Source organism: Microtus oregoni, unplaced genomic scaffold (assembly GCF_018167655.1).
Source record: "Microtus oregoni isolate MIOR12 unplaced genomic scaffold, Mior012 000050F_002, whole genome shotgun sequence".
In the NCBI taxonomy this organism is placed as follows: domain Eukaryota; kingdom Metazoa; phylum Chordata; class Mammalia; order Rodentia; family Cricetidae; genus Microtus; species Microtus oregoni.
Genome location: NW_024543226.1, coordinates 1231024 through 1248538, shown reverse-complemented (window position 1 = coordinate 1248538; position 17515 = coordinate 1231024). Strand labels below are relative to the sequence as shown.

The window sequence follows — 17515 nt, the reverse complement described above, 5'->3', positions numbered from 1 at the left end:
AGCTTTGGAATCACAGGTGCAGAATGGGGACCAAAAAATTGATACCTCAGTGAAATCACTGGAAATATATATAGGTCAGGAGATTCAGGATTTAAGAGAGACAATGATAAAAAGATTTGAAAAGGTTGGAGAAATTATTGCAGCTGGTGAACAGAGTAAGGAGGCACAAGGACAGGATGCAATGCCTCCACCAGCTATTAGAACTGGCTTAATCAGGGTTCTAGTAACATACCCTATACTTAATTCTGACAAAGCGTCAACTTCTAAAGGCTCAAAGGGAGTCAGAGAAGCTAGATGGACGCCAATAGCAATGAATGATCTGAAAGAAATTAAGCAAGCTGTTGTTAATTTTGGCTTGCACAATGCATATGTAAAGGAAATGATAAGGACTTGGGCTTCTAATGCTAGAGTTACCCCTCATGATTTCCATCAGTTAGTGTCTGCAGTTTTAGATAATGGACCTTCCTTGATGTTTGGAATTTATTTCAGAGAAGAATCCAAACATATGGAACAGCAAGGAAGAGTAAAAGGTGTTGAGGTTTCCCAAGATCAAATTCTTGGTGCAGGAGAATATGCTGATCCACAGGTCCAAGCTCTTTATGACGATGAAGTACTGTGTCTATGTCACCAAGCAGCTTTAAATGCTTGGAATAGGATACAAGATCCAGCAAAAAGGGTTGAATCATATACCAGAATTAGGCAGGGACAGAGAGAACCCTTTATTGACTTTTTGCAAAGATTAATTAAGGCTCTGGACATAGGGGTAACAGACCCAGAGGCTAGACGAATACTTCTTGAATCTCTAGCTTTTGAGAATGCAAACATAGAATGCAAAAAGATAATTGGGCCTTTAAAATCTAGATCAGCACCTATGGATGAATGGATTCAGCATACGATGAATGTTGAGACGTTTAGCTATAATGATGAATCTTGGGTAGGAGAAGCGATTTCCAAAGCAATGAGGAGACATCAAACTGCCAGGTGTTTTAATTGTGGTAAATTAGGACATTTGCAAAGGGATTGCAGGTGAAGAATTTCTAGGAATAATATCTCTTCTGGGAATGACAAAAATAGGAGACCTCGGCCTTCAGGTATATGTAGGAGATGCGGTAAAGGACGGCATTGGTCCAACGAATGCAGGTCAACAACAGACAGACAGGGCAATCCGATATCATCGGGAAACTCCTTGAGGGGCCTCTCGCAGGCCCCCAAGCCAACAGTGGCCCAGTCATTCCCAGTCACAGTGGAGAACGTGCCTCACCAAGAAAATTAAAAGCTCCAATTTCTGCTGTAAAAAGTAATACTGGTCTAAATGATGAATTACTTGTGGAGGATGAGTCAAAAAAACCAGTAGGACAGAGTAAACGTATATTTTGGCAGACTTCTATTAATGATCAAAGACCAAAGCTAAGAGTCTGTATAAATGGCACTTTTATTGAAGGCTTATTAGACACAGGTGAGGATGTAAGTATCATTACCCCAGAATCTTGGCATCCGAATTGGCCTCTTCAAGAGGTAGATGTTCAGTTCCTGGGAATTGGAACCCTATCTCGTGTAAAACAAAGCACAAGATGGGTTGAATGCATAGGGCCCGAAGGGCAAATAGGAAGACTAAGGCCATATATAGCCAATATTGCCATAAATTTATGGGGCCGTGACCTGCTACAGCAATGGAATACCCAGATTAACATTCCTGTATTTCCAGGAACTCATAATTCTGGGAAGGATATGATGAGATATTATGGAAAAAGGTCACCAGCCATTCAGGCTGTACAAGAACATACAGCAAATACCAAACCTTTAGAGGTACCAACAGCCCTACCTTTAAAATGGCTAACTGAGAAGCCAATATGGATCAAACAGTGGCCTCTAGCTGAAGATAAACTACAGGCATTGGAACAGCTGGTGCAAGAGCAACTAGATGCTCACCGTATTGAAGAATCAACCAGCCCTTGGAATTCTCCTGTGTTTGTTGTAAAAAAGAAATCTGGTAAATGGAGAATGGTGACAGATCTAAGAGCTGTCAACAAAGTAATTCAACCTATGGGCCCACTACAATCTGGAATTCCTTTGCCTTCTCTGTTACCAAAAGGATGGCCTCTTATAGTTATTGATTTGAAAGATTGTTTTTTCACTATACCATTACAAGAAAAGGATAGAGAAAAATTTGCCTTCACAGTGCCTACTTATAATAATTCTCAGCCTAATAGGAGATATCAATGGACTGTCCTCCCACAGGGTATGCTCAATAGTCCTACATTGTGCCAATATTTTGTAAGTAAGCCATTGGAAATAATTCGTAAACAATTCCCCAAGTCCATAATTTATCATTACATGGATGACATCTTGTTATCTGATTCAAATAAAGATACTTTAGAAAGGATGTTTGAAGAAGTAAAAAAAGTCTTGTCTAGGTGGGAATTACAAATTGCCCCTGAAAAGATTCAAAGAGGAAATTCTATTAATTACCTAGGTTACAGAATAGGGTAAGAGAAAATTAAAACGCAAAAGGCACAAATTAGGAGAGACCAGTTAAAGACTCTTAATGACTTCCAAAGATTGTTAGGAGACATTTCCAGTCCTACGACAAGCTGTTGGGATAATACCTGATCTAGTAGTTCATTTAAACAAAACCTTAGATGGTGATAAAGATTTGAATAGTCCAAGAAAACTGACAGCTGAAGCAGAAAAGGAACTGACAATGATTGAGGAAAAATTACAGGAGGCACATGTGTGAAGTAATAAGGGCGGCGGCGGGGCTGCGTCCCCAACACCCCGGCCGCCTACGCGGCTAGCTTATGCCCCGAAATAATTACACGGACACTGTATTCTTTTAAACACTGTTTGGCCCATTCTCTTCTAGGCTAATTCTCACATATTAATTTAGCCCATGTCTAATCATCTGTGTATGGCACCCCAAGGTGCGCTTACCAGGAAGATTCTAGCCCATGTCCATCCTGGGTCAGAGCTTCATCCCGGGAGCGGGGCATGGCGTCTCTCTCAGGCGTCTGCTCCGGAGAGGAGAGCTGTCGCGACTCTGAGCTCACTTCCTCTTCCTCCCAGCATTTTGTTCTGTTTACTCCTCCCACCTATCCTCTAACCAATAAAATGGGCCAGGGCAGTTCCTTTATTAGCCAATGACCTTCCTCCATCATTTCCCCTTTTTCGGTTTAAACAAAAAAAAAAAAAAGGCTTTAACTTTAACATAGCAAAATTACATATAACAAAACAGTTATCAAGTAAAAGTTACAATAATCTTTATCATAACTAAGGAAAACTATAACTATAACTAACTATTCTTAATTCCATCAAAGACTCCAGAAAGATACAATACTACCTAAGCAAACAAGAAAAAAGCAACTTTTAAAACTCTAGAAATGACAGAGACATCTTGCTGCCTGGACAGTCACCCAAAGTTCCTCTGTACCGTTGGGGCATCCATCTTCAGCCTTCAGGCCCATGGTATCCAGCAGACATTTCCATAAAACAGGAAAATTCAAAGTCAGTTCAGTCACTATCTGTTGTGTCCTGCAGAATGTCTCACAGACTCTTTCATGAATCAGGAACCCCGAAAGATCATCTCACCTTAGGCAAGTTCAGTAGTCCTCTCTCTGCGGGTTCTCTGTGTCCAGTTTATGCAGTAGTCCAGGCAAGAGCAGTTTCTTGCCCAAATGGCTATCAATCTCCATAACGAGCCTCTTCGATGCCCATCTTCCTCTTGAAGTAGATTGGTGCTGCCAGGAGCAGAGTGTCTCATTGTCATGAAAAGTCCTCAGTTATTAAAACATTTAAATGTCCTATTCTGTAATCTTTGAAAGACATGAAGAATGTCTATCTAAAATATATCTCTATATATCTAGAAAATCTAACTAACATGACTACAAGCTTTACTATTATCAATGATTATCCATTAACAACCTATATTCCTTAATTATACAGTACATATTTAAATGAACTACACAATCACAATACCTTAATCAAAATCAGAAACACTAATACATATAACAAAATTGACCTTAAATCTCTATCAATAAAGCAAAATCTATACTAATACAAATTATTCATATCTATATCATATCCCCCTTTAAATGTAAAAGGACGTTTATAAACCATATTTGGGAACATGGGCGCAGTTTTTTCTCTCCAAACTGCTTCCTGCTGAATGGGGGCGTCGTTAATTAGGTCTTTCATGGTATAACCTGTGTGCTAGTTTTATCTCAGTTGGCAGTTGAGCGAAGCAATTTTTTGAAGGCGTTCACACCAACCCTTCAGGAGGGCGTGGTCCATCATACCAAATCGGAATAGAAGAAATGAACAGCGTCTCATCCTCTGTGAAAACAAAATAAGAAACTCCTTTCCAAAGTATCATGTCCTTAGATCCAAATTTCAAATTTAAGGCATTTTCAAAATATCTATGTTGGATTAGTTCAGCAGCATTTATAAATAAATATCTTTTAGCAGCTGTTGCTCCTTCCTCAGCATTCAAATAATTCAAAGAGAGCATAATAGCATACAGTATCAAGATTCTCTGTGTATTTTTCATCTTTGTGCAGCTTTGTTTTAACCTCTATTTTGTTTATTTTTACTTTTAACTCTTTGCTTTTTGAGACAGGTTCTCTGTATCTTTGACCTGAAGTAACTCTGTAGACCAGGCTGTCTTTGAACTCACAGAGATCCGCCTGTCTCTGCCTCCCAGGCATTGGGATTAAAGGTGTAAACTAGTACACCTTGAACTCACAGAGATCTGTTTGCCTCTGCCTTCTAGGCACTGGGATTAAAGGCGTGTGCTACCACACACAACAACTCTCTTCCTTTTTTTATGTTTTTTACTTTAAGAACTTCAACTTTTAGTCTGCATATATTTTTAACACACTGTAAACCATTTAAAAATTTTCTTTGTCTTTGAATCTCTCTTTACTGTATATCTCTCTTTTTCTGACCACACGAGCCTTTAATTTACCAAGCAATATCTGTAGGATTAAAGGCGTGGCTTTGCCGGCTGGATCCAGCCCATTCCTTAGCTTTCCAGCCTCATGGCTGAGGTACTGGCTGTAGCCAGCAAGCGAGCTTCAGCAGCCTGTGCTTGCAAACCGCACGAACCGCCTGCGTAAAAGAGTCAGAGTTTGCCCTGGCAGGACAGCCCAGAAAGCCGGCATTTTTAAACGGCGCAGCTTTTTTCCTGGTATGGCTGAAAACCAAAAAGCATGTGTTCAGCTTTTCGTCAACACCGTTTAAGTGTTTCGTGGCAGGACCTCTTAATGAGCTGCAGGCTTTGCAGCTAAAGCTGAGTCAGGAAGCCTCTCTTAGATGAGGTGCTTGCTTGCCTCTAGCAAGCAGAGTAGAACCGAGAAATTGCTGCTACCAAGAAACCAGGCACAATGCTTTCATTTTGTTCTAGAATGACTTCCCAAGCTGTCTCAGGCTTTATGTGGAAGCAGTTGTCCACGTGGGCGCCATATGAAGTAATAAGGGCGGCAGCAGGGCTGCGTCCCCAACACCCCGGCCACCTACCCGGCTAGCTTATGCCCCGAAATAATTACACGGACACTGTATTCTTTTAAACACTGTTTGGCCCATTCTCTTCTAGGCTAATTCTCACATATTAATTTAGCCCATTCCTAATCATCTGTGTGTAGCACCCCAAGGTGCGCTTACCGGGGAGATTCTAGCCTAGTCCATCCTGGGTCCGAGCTTCATCACGTGTGTCTGCCAGGGAGCAGGGCATGGCGTCTCTGCTGAGGCGTCTGCTCCGGAGAGCAGAGCTGTCGAGACTCTGACCTCACTTCCTCTTCCTCCCAGCATTTTGTTCTGTTTACTCCACCCACAGGGCCAAGCAGTTTCTTTATTGGCCAATGACCTTCCTCCATCACATGTGGATAGGGTGAACCCAAATCTTAGCTGCATCCTAGTCATATTGCCTTCCAGAATTTCTCCTACAGGGATTCTAATGCAGAGGGAAGATATTATTTTAGAGTGGATATTTATACCTAATAAACCAAGTAAAAAATTAAAAACTTATGTGGAAAAAGTCTCTGAATTAATTATAAAAGGTAAGCTAAGACTTCATCAACTAGCAGGTATAGACCCAGCAGAAATAATAGTGCCTTTTACTACTGAAGAAATAAAAAAGTTATGGGAAGACAATGAACCTTGGCAAAGAGCTTGTGCTAATTTTTTTGGGAGAAATTAATAGCAACTATCCCAAAAGTGGTAGACTTAACCTCATAAAAAGAACTTCTTGGATTCTTCCTAGAATTGTACGTGATGCTCCAATAACTGGAGCCCGTACGTTCTATACTGATGCAAATAAATCAGGGAAAGCAGGTTACAAGTCAGATGAATTGAGTAAGGTGGAACAAAGCCCTTATAATTCTGTCCCGAAGGCAGAATTATATGCCATTCTTATGGTGCTAAGGGATTTTAAAGAACCTCTTAATATAGTTACAGATTCACAATATGCAGAAAGAGTTATCTTGCATATTGAAACCGCTGAATTTATACCAGATGACACAGAGTTGTCTTCATTGTTTATCCAGGTACAAGACATAATCAGGAACAGGCTTTGTCCGATGTACATAACACACATCTGATCCCATACAGGTCTGCCTGGTCCTCTAGCCCAAGGCAACACTGAGATTGATCAATTATTGATTGGAAGTGTGTTGCAGGCCTCAGAATTTCATAAGAAGCATCATGTCAATAGTAAAGGCCTAAAGAAAGAATTTTCCATTACTTGGCAACAAGCTAAGGACATTATAAAGAGATGTCCTACTTGCTCTTTCTATAATCAAACACCGTTGCCTGCAGGGAGTAACCCAAAGGGTACTAAGAGAAATGAAATCTGGCAGATGGATGTGTTCCACTTTATGGAATTTGGTAAATTAAAATATGTACACTATACCATAGACACGTATTCAGGTTTTCAATGGGCTACTGCCCTGAGCTCAGAAAAGGCTGATTCAATAATCACACATTTATTGGAAGTTATGGCCATCATGGGTATACCTGCACAAATAAAGACAGATAATGGTCCAGTATATGTATCTAAGAAAATGAAACGCTTTTTTGGTTATTATAATATAAAACATATTACAGGTATACCAAATAATCCTGCAGGTCAGACAGTTATAGAAAGATCAAATTGTACTATAAAGGAAATGCTGAACAAACAGAAAGTTACCGAAAATACTCCCAGAAATAGATTACATAATGCTTTATTAACCTTGAATTTTCTTAACGCTAATGAGAAAGGAACGACAGCAGCAGAAAGACATTGGATAATGGAAAAGTCTGCTGAACTAAATCAACCGATTTATTTCAAAGATGTGCTGACCTCTCAATGGAAGCCAGGAGATGTGCTACGTTGGGGAAGGGGTTTGCTCTTGTTTCCACAGGAGAAGAAAAATTGTGGATACCATCAAAATTAATAAAGTTTCGATTTGAAGAGGAGAAACCTCTTGGAAAGGAGAAATGACAACTCATCCACAATGATGATATTCATACAGGTGGTAAGAAAAACATAAAATGGGGGCAGGGTTCTGTTCTTATTTCCACAGGAAAACACTCATCTTTGAAAAATTCAAGGGACCCTGGATGTTTGGATACTGACAGATGGAAAAATACCTGCCGAATAAGAAATATCAAGAAAACTGAATGAGTTGTGTAAGTAAAATATATTAAACCATATTTCTAAATTTATAAAGTTGGTTTTGAAGTTGGACTCTGGCTCAGTCCCTCTCCAATTCCAAGCCTATTAGTGAGAGAAAAACCCAGAGTTTCTGGAGTTTCTGTCTCATGTCAAGAGCCATGATATGGGACAGAAAGAAATATGAGTTTAGAAAATATCTTTGCTTTTCTTCATATCTATCATACTTTTCATTGAATATGTCTATCATGTCTTTCAATGAATATATATATATATGTCTATATATGTCTATATGATTAATGTTTAAGTTTTTCACAATGAACAATGAGTTTTTCCTGAAGTGACATTTGAAGTTTCCAGGAAGAAGATGGGGCCCCATAACAACAACTCCACCTGGTTGATATGACGTCATGATACTGATAGCGCTACTACAAGACCTGCTTTGGGTACCAGCTGCACAAGACAGTTCCAACTTGGTTAGCTGAAATGGTGCACATCTTATACAACATTTTGGCCAGACCTGCACAAAATACTCAGAGACTATTGGAAATTTTAAAAGACATTGATCTTGAAATTTAACCATCATTTTACTTTCACGGGATCCCCCAGAAAGAATGTTGCCCCCTTGACAGCTGGAAGTAATTCTAGAGGACGACGTCCCCTCTCCCAGTAAAGTTTGCCCTTGGGTTTAGGGACATCATTTAGGGGTTGTTTATAATTAGTATACGATTGAGGGTTGGGGGAGGAATTTCATAAGCTCTGGGATCATTTTGAAAAAAAAAGGGAAGATGGGATAATAGATTTGTAATTGTGAGTTACTGTTTTTAGACAAATATATTGGTATAGATTCTTGTTTATTGATACAAAGTTAAATTATATTGACTATTGTATACATGCATGTTTCTACCTCTGTTTAAAACATTTTTTATGTATTGACATATATTGTATTGATATATATATGTATTTATCTACTGCAATGTATATTTGTACATTGTTTATATTTGGAGGTCATTGTCCTCATTTGTTTCACAGTTGTTTATTGTCTTAGTCTTTAAGTTAGATAGATATTGAGAATTATATAGATTAATAGTCATCTAAGTTTGTCATTTATAATTAGACTAATATGGTTCTTTAGATATATAGAGATTATACTCAGTATAGATAGATAATCTTCAACTTCTTCAAAGAGCTGTAAAAAATGGCCTTTAATCTAACTCAGAGTTTTGTGGTAGTGAGACACAATTGCTCCTGGCAACACCACTCTATTCCCGAGAGAATGTTGAGCAGCAAAGACACTCCACCTGGAGCCTTCTTTTTGGCAGAACTGGCCTTTGGGCAAAGAAATGCCCATACCTCAACCACTGACAGAGATACAGAGCATGCATCAATGGATAAAACAGGATTGTCATATCCTGCCAAGACAGGGTAAGATAGTTTTGAAAAAGTTGCTTGCCTTTGAAAATGGTATGTCAGTTATGTTAGGTCTTAGCCAAAGTTGGTTGCTTCAATGCTGCTAACGTGACTTTGGGTGATTGCCCAGGTAGCTAGTTGTCTCTGTAATTTGTTGCATGTTTTGGAAGTTGTCTTACTGAACTTCCTAATTACCCAGGTAACATTATTTCCCTTCTCAGATCTTCAATGGGGTTGAAGACTATATAAATGTAGTTACTTTCTCTCATGACTTGGCCAAGTTATTTATTATACAAGACCTAAGCTAGTTAGAATAGGATATTTGTACTAATTGTATATAATTTCATAGTAGGTTTAGAACTCTCTTATTTAAACAAAAGGGGGAGGTGTTGCAGGAGGTCCTCCCACTCCTCCAGCCTATCACCGCTGAGATACCAGCCCATTGGGGCGTGGTTTCTCTCCCTTTAAAAAAGCGGCCACTTCCCTCTCCTCTCTCTCTTCACTTCCTGCTCCGCGGCGACTAGACTCCCTTCCTGGTTGTGTAGAGGGCTGTTGCCTGGGACGGTGATCTGTAAGTTTTTTCCCCTTTAAATAAATACCACCCTATTAATCATAATTTCAAACTGGTGTGGCATTGTTTGTGACTTATGCCTTCAGACAACAACATAATCTGTGATTTTTAAAATAGCTCAACCTATAATTTCAGTTAGATAAGAGCAACAAAGATAGGAACTCCCAATGGTGTATTGGACCCATCCTTTATTCTGTAGCTGTTAAATTATTTATTTAATTAGAGCTGATTTATGGTGTAGAACTGAGTGAAGAATGTCAAGATTTAAATAAAACTGACTACTTTGACTAGGAGTTGTGTTGCCTTGGCGTTTGAGTCACGTAATTGTGTTTTGAACGGTGAGGTCACCTGAGACCTGTGAGATTTTTTCTATCGTCTACAGCCCCATCAGTCTAGCTTTAGTGCTCAAGCTGGCAAGGTCTCCCCTGGAATAATGTCTTAGTTTCATCACCCACTGCTGTGATGAAACACTCTGACAAAAGTAAATGAAGGGAAAAGGAGTAATTTGGTTCACAATTTGAGGTTAGAAGCCATCATTGTGCAGAAATCAAGGTGGCAGGGACTTGAGGCAGTTTGTCCCACTACACCTGCATTCAAGAGCAGAGATCAGCCAATTAATACCTGCATGCTAGTGCTCAACTGCTTTCTTCATCCTTCTACAATCCATAGCTGAGAGCAATGAGTTCTCAGGATGGAAATAGCACAGAAAAACACCAAGGCCATGTGTGAATTTGGGAGTCTACCACATATATAATGTGGGATTTAATAAGCAAAATATAAGAATTCCTATAAGAAGAATTGCAATAGTAAAGCATTAAAGGAGACAGTGCATAGACCAAAGCATTTGACAGCTGTCAACTGTGTGAATTTCCTTGGTTCTGTAGATAACAAAATCCATGGATAGCTGGGTGTCACCTGTATCTCACCAACAGTTTCTGGTTTTGTTTTACATTTATTTTACTTATGCTTGTGTGTGCATGTTCCTGTATTGTATACATGTGCATGTTCCCGTGTGTGTACATGTGCATGTTCCTGTGTGTGTACATGTTCCTGTATATCCATGTGTTCATGTTCTTCTGTGTGTGCATGTTTCTGTGTATTTGTGTTTGTACGCATGTTCCTTTGTATTTGTGTGTGTGCATGTTCTTGGGTGTGTGCATGTTCTTGTGTGTGTGTATGTTCCTGTGTGTGTACAATGTGCATGTTCCTGTGTATTTGTGTGAGTGTGCATGTTCCTGTCTGTGAGTGTGTGCATGTTCCTGTGTGTGAGTGTGTGCATGTTCCTGTGTATTTGTGTATGTGTGCACGTTCCTTTGTGTTTGTGTTTGTGCGCGTTCCTTTGTATCTGTGTGTGTGCATGTTCCTGTGTGTGCATGCCTGCCTGTGTGTATGTTCCAACATGCACATGTGTGTATAAGCGCATGCATAAGGGAAGTCAGAGGACAACTTGTGTGGGTTCTGTCTCTTTACTAAACGGATTCTGGGTTAGAACTCAGGTCATCAAGCTTGGTGACAAGTACCCTTACCCGATGAGACATGCCCCTTTGCCATCAACTTCTTTTGAAATTTCACAAAAAACTATCATTTGGATGCCTACTGTGCAGTCTTCTGTAATTTCTGCAAATTACCTTAAAGTAACTTTTTGGCCTTAATAGATCATCTCAGCTGGCATATCATAGGTCCCCACTGGACTCTAGGGCAGATAGTGCATCCCAGTGTTAGTTCAGGCTAGAAACAAGGAGATAATCCACCACAAACCCTATAATAAGTGCTATCTCTGGCCTTTGTACCTAGTAACTAACTGAATCCTAACTTTTGGATCCTTTAAGTTGGCTAGGGTGGCACTGAACTTACTGTGTAGCTTAGACAAACCTTACAACTTGTCATTTTCCCCCGTAGCCTCCTGAGGAGTTGGGATTATAGGTCTATGCTACCAAGCCTGTCTCGTCAGTGTGGTTTGTGCATCCATAGTCCTTCTGAGACTCAAAAGACAGCAGAGGGGGCTGGAGAGATGGCTCAGCAGATAGGAGTATTCACTACTCTTGTGGAAGACACTAGTTCAGTTGCTTCATGTCAAGAGGCTTGCATGTTAGCTCCAACTCCAGGGGATCCCATGTCCTCCTACCTCTGAGAACATCTACACGTACATGCACATGCCTACACAAGGCACACACACATACATGTAATTAAAAGTAAAATCAATCCTTTAAAATCATAGCCAAGATGTCTACATTATGTGCTAGCCTGCCTACATCGAAGTCCAAAGGTAAGGAGAAAAAATTCCACGTCAATAGGAAACAATGAATTATCCTCTATCCCTTTCTAAGTTGGCATTTATTAGTTTTCTGTGACATTGCATCAATGTTTGGGTAAAATATTGTTAAATATCAGTAATTCAATGCGATTTAGCAAAAAATTAAACACGAACGAACTGTATTTCCTACATAAGATGAATATGTGTTGTCTGTTCTTTCAGTAGTTCCAGATGTTTTATAAATCATATAGTTTGGCAATCGCACTATGATAATACCTCCTCTGCCACGGAACAGAGGGATTAAGAAGAAAACTTTACGGTTTGATAAATTTTGGTCTGAACCGTTGTTAGTCCCATTTTTTTTCCCTAAATGCTCAGACATCCTATAAGGAAATATCAGGATCTTTTTAATGCCCATCACTTTACTAAGTACACTCTATAAGGTGCCATGAATTTGATTGACTTTTTGAAGGTTAATGTGAACAAGAGGCAGAGTAGGAATTCTAGCCCAGCTGCCTTTGACTGATGAGCACAGGCTTTTGCCATTCTCTCCCATGGCCACCTTCTTGCGGGGTGATTTCTGTAGGTCTCAGACCATTCGGTCTTGAAGTTTTGAGTAAGGGCTATGTGAGCTTATAGACAACCAGTTAGCTATATTTTTCTCAAATGACTGTTTGGAGAAGGCAGTAATCTATATGAATATGGAATTTCATATAAGAACTAAGTTGTGGGTTGAAGCCATGGAATTGAATTTTCAGTGTCTAACACATAAAAAATATCCAATAATTATTTTGAGTGAGTGAACTGTTAGAGTAATTTATTATACATTGTGAGTCACCAAGAAATAAAATTAAGAAGATAGTCTTATATTTTTCTACATGCATCCATTTATAACTACATCTTGTGCTTTTTCTAAATACATGTCAAAGTATTTAGGACAACACTGTATATACTGTTTCACAATCTTTTAATAATAACTTAATTTTGGTGGGCAAATGTTTTCAGGATATTAAACTCAGCTAATAAATAAATCTTTCTTTTCACATAGTTCATTTTAGAATACATACAGAACCACTTTCTTTCGGTTGTGGAAAATCTAATATTGTCAATTGATGGTAAATCTAGATACCGAAGGGTTTGCTAAATCAGGTCAGCATACACTAAATCAATTTAGACGGGAATTTAAATTCCCAGGGGGTGGAGGATTGTAGTGTAGTTTGAATCATAGGTAGATAGGGTTGGTAAGAATGATTGGTCTGTAAGCAGCTACGCCTGTGAGGACAAGCAGCTACCGTTAAACGAGGGAGGTGAAAAATCTAGCCAGTGACCACCTTTACCCACCTAATAAAACAGTATTTCAGAGAGGACAGCGCCCACTTGAGGGCTTGAATATGGGGATTATGCTTCCAACCATTTTTATGGGACTGTCACCTAGATGAGAACTATATTTTCTTTGGTAGGAAACAAAGATCTTAGAGGGATATTATATATGACAATTATGTTAATACTTTGATGTGTCCCATGCTATCTCACATATACCTTTTACCCTGCAATGTTCCCCTTGTCTGAATACCTGAGATACCACAGTCTCGCAAGAATTCTATATAGCATCTCGAAGTGAGTGTGGTAATTTGAATGAGGATGTTCTTATAGGAACAGATGTTTGAATCCTTGGTCCCCCGTTAGCGTCACAGTTTGGGTATGTTTAGATACTGTGTCCTTGCTGGAGGAAGTGCCACTGGGAATGGGCTTGGAGATTTTAAAGCCACACACACCATTCCCATTTTGCTTTTTCTGTTTCCTGTTTTGGGTTTGCGAAGTGTGCTCTCAGCTATTCTATTCCCCATGCCTGCCTGTTGCTATACTTCCACACCATGAGAACATGCGTTAGATTCCTCTTACTTCCATTAGGTCCTTGCCTAGAAAAGTTACTTACTTATAAATCTGAGATTGATAATTGAAACTTAGAATTATGGTATCTTTCTTTTTTCACGATTTTACATTTATTGCAATGGTTCAACAAATATATACACACATATCTACATCTACATACGTGTCATATATACGTGCATGGAGATTGACACAAAGAAAATATAGTAAAATACTAAATTAAAGTTAGGTGAGCTAGAATGCCTACAGCCCCATGGTCATGATAGGGGTTTCCAAATATTTGAGGTTTAGATGAGAACTAAAAAATCTTACTTCAAAACTCATGTTTACTATATTTTTGTAAATATCATCATCATTTATTGGAGAAAATAATTCTTACCTTCACATGAGTTCCAGGGGTCAGATTCAGGATGTTAGGCTTCACAGCCAGCACTTTTACTCACCAAAACGTCACTCCAGTACATAATTGACACCACTCTTGATTCGAAAGAGTCTGTATGCGTTAAAAATAATAACTATTTTTGAACTGAAAAGATAGGTCATCAGGTAAGAACCTATACAGAGTTGCCCCCTGAGTCATTCACATACATAACCCCCCTCTCACACACACACTAGATTTTAATAGGGTACTGAACCTTTTAAAAACAATATGTCCACACAATCACAAGTGTTATTACAATAAATGTAAGAAGTGATAAGTAATTTTGAAAGCGAATTCTTTTTTAGAGGAGAGGGGATATACAGAAAGATGCACTTTCTAAGTGACACACGTCTGTCTTGTGCATAATGTACATTTTTATAGAAAGTGTCTGCTTGTGTCACATGTGAGAGAGTTCTGAAAACCACTAAGAATCTTAGAAATACTCTCTTTACTAAGTAGACTTCTAGAATGCGCTCTTTTTTTTTAACAACTTCAGTTAATTATCCTTTCCACCTTCCCTCATGTGCTCTTTTGTTTGAAATGTTTATTTCATTTCCAGCTCTGATAAGTGTTCCTTATTTTTCTCCAATAAATGATGAATTTTGGGAAGGATAAGCTTAAGAGGGAAGCCCTAACAGGAGCTTACAATACAGGCAATATCTCTACATGAGTATGAATGCTGGATTTTCCTTTCTAGTTATTAATGATATAGTCCATATGCTTTGTCCGAGTATATATTCCCAAACTGGGAAAAGGTAAAAACAATGGAACGAAGTATATAAAAATATTTTCCAAGGAAAATCACTACACATGACATATATATGTGTGTGTGTGTTTGTGGTGAGTATGTGTGTGTGCGTGTAAGTGTAAATAAACTTGTAAGATGTAAGGGGGCTTTTGCTAAATAAGTCACACTCTTGAGGTCATGCAATAAAAGAGTACTCACAGTGAGCTAATCATCTTAATTATCCGTGAGGTAGTACTGATATAATCACCAATTCTCAACACTCGATAGTTTGACATTAGGTAGTATATTTTTCTAAACAACTTCTATATATTATACAACATGCCACAGTAAGTGTTTCCACACATGTTCTGTATATGCATCTTAAGTTTTATCGTGCAAACCTGAAAGCTTTCTATTCAGATGCTATAAATAATTTATGTTGCTCATGAGCCAGTTCTGCTTATTTTGAACAGCCTTTCGGACTCCCTCATCAGGCTATCAGTGTGTTTGCTGAGCCCTCTGCAGCTGGTTCCCTGTTATCAGGCTACCCGAGTGTCTCTACCTTGTCATGCGAGTCAGTGTCAGCATCTGAATCCTCACCAGCATCTTCCTTCCTTTGGCACTTTTCCCTATTGTTAGAACCCTGATTTTCAGTAGTTGTTGGAGTTTTTTACTAAAGGGACTAATGATAACTTCTTTTTTTCCACATTTTGCACGAACTCCAAGTTCACGGGCACATGTGAAAGAGTTCTGTGAAAGAGTCCTTCAGTGTCTTTGTGTGAGCATTTAACTCACTTCTTAGGCTTTGACAGTGGTTTGTATTTCCTGTATTTTACACACCATTCAAGAGCTTCTTTGTAGCATTGACATACTCCATCATGAAGTCTTGTATTGATTTTCTTGGTCTGAACACTTATCAAGTTTGTCATTTTTGAAGGTGAATGTATTTTGGTGCTTTCTGGGGCCTGAATTAGAACCACGTTGCCATGCTGAGAACTCATTAACAAATCTCCTGACGTCAGTGCAGCCTTTATGTTAGAGGGAAGAGAAACTAACTATGATGGCTATGAGCAATCTATGTAAAATGTCCGGCATGGGCTAAGGTTTCTAAGAATGTCATTATTGGTGAACTCCCAATAGATCAGCCCCACTGTCTCAGTCGGTGGGTGCACCCCTCACGGTCCTGACTTCCTTGCTCATGTTCTCCCTCCTGCTCCTCATTTGGACCTTGGGAGCTCAGTCCGGTGCTCTAATGTGGGTGTCTGTCTCTATCTCCATCCATTGCCAGATGAAGGTTCTAAGGTGATATGCAAGATATTCATCAGTATGGCTATAGGATAGGGTCATTTCAGGCTCCCTCTCCTCAGCTGCCCAAGTAACTAACTAGGGACATCTCCCTGGACACCTGGGAGCCCCTCTAGAGTCAAGCCTCTTGCCAACCCTAAGATGGCTCCCTTAATTAGGATATATACTTCCCTGCTCCCATATCCACCTTTCCTTTATCCCAACCATCCCATTCCCCCAAGCTCCCCTCATCCTCCCCTTCTCACTTTTCTCTCCCCATCTCCCCTTACCCCCATCCCACCCCACCCCCAAGTTCCCATTTTTTTTTGCCTGGCAATCTTGTCTACTTCCAATATCCAGGAGGATGACTATATGTTTTTCTTTGGGTTCACCTTCTTATTTAGCTTCTCTAGGATAAAAAAAAAGAATGTTATTATTACCCCAGCCAAGAATAATAATAAAGTTCATTTCCTTCCATTACAGTGATAATTTTTACATAAAATAATGTGCTGTTCAACAACACGTAACAGAATACACAGGTATAGGAAAGGGGAAAAATTGACAGCTTTGGGGTGGATAGAAAAGGCAGAGAGTTGGAGTGAATGCCGGGGCCCTTTCAACGGCACTGGCAGATAAAGTGCTCCACATTAGTGTCTTGGTCCAGTGTAATGTATTTCAGGGGTGACAGGAATAATTCTCCCACTTCACATGTCCTTCGAATGTTGTTTTGCTTTCATTTCACCAAGAAAAAAATTAATGATTTCCCTTTTCCTGGAGTTGGGATTGGTCTACTGTTTGTCTGAGAACAACAAAATTAAACTCTGTAATGTAGCACTCCAAGCTTTGACTTACCTCTTGGAATGTTCATTTTTTGGAACCTAACTAGGCTGTTGTCCCGGGGCCCACGTGAGGGAAAAGAACCTCCCCGATCTCAGCTTCAGCTGAGTTTATAGCCAGCAATCTAGCTCACCTTCTGCTTATTTTTAAAAAGTGGTATTTTGACCATCTCACAACCCCAACTGATATCACCTAAAGCAAAAATAAAACAAAACACCCAGGCACCAACACTATCATGACAGGAACTATAACAAACTGTTAATGTTTTTCAGCCCCCATGACTAGAATGGTTTATTATGCAACAGAAGACAACCAAATATCATCTCTTCTTGCATTGGTAGACAAATGGGAAAACCTGTTAAAAAGGCTCTCCTCTGATGAAACCTGAACACTTGCTCATCTCATGAGTCTATCTGATTCAGGGACCACCCAGAAACAGCAGATGCCAGTTAGCCATTTTATTTCAAAATTATGAA

General features: G+C 39.3%; 1 pseudogene; it reads right to left on the bottom strand.

Moving 5' to 3' along the window:
- Positions 1 to 15709: 15709 nt before the first annotated feature.
- LOC121436673 lies at positions 15710 to 15919 on the bottom strand (annotated as a pseudogene).
- Between the last annotated feature and the right edge of the window lie 1596 nt (positions 15920 to 17515).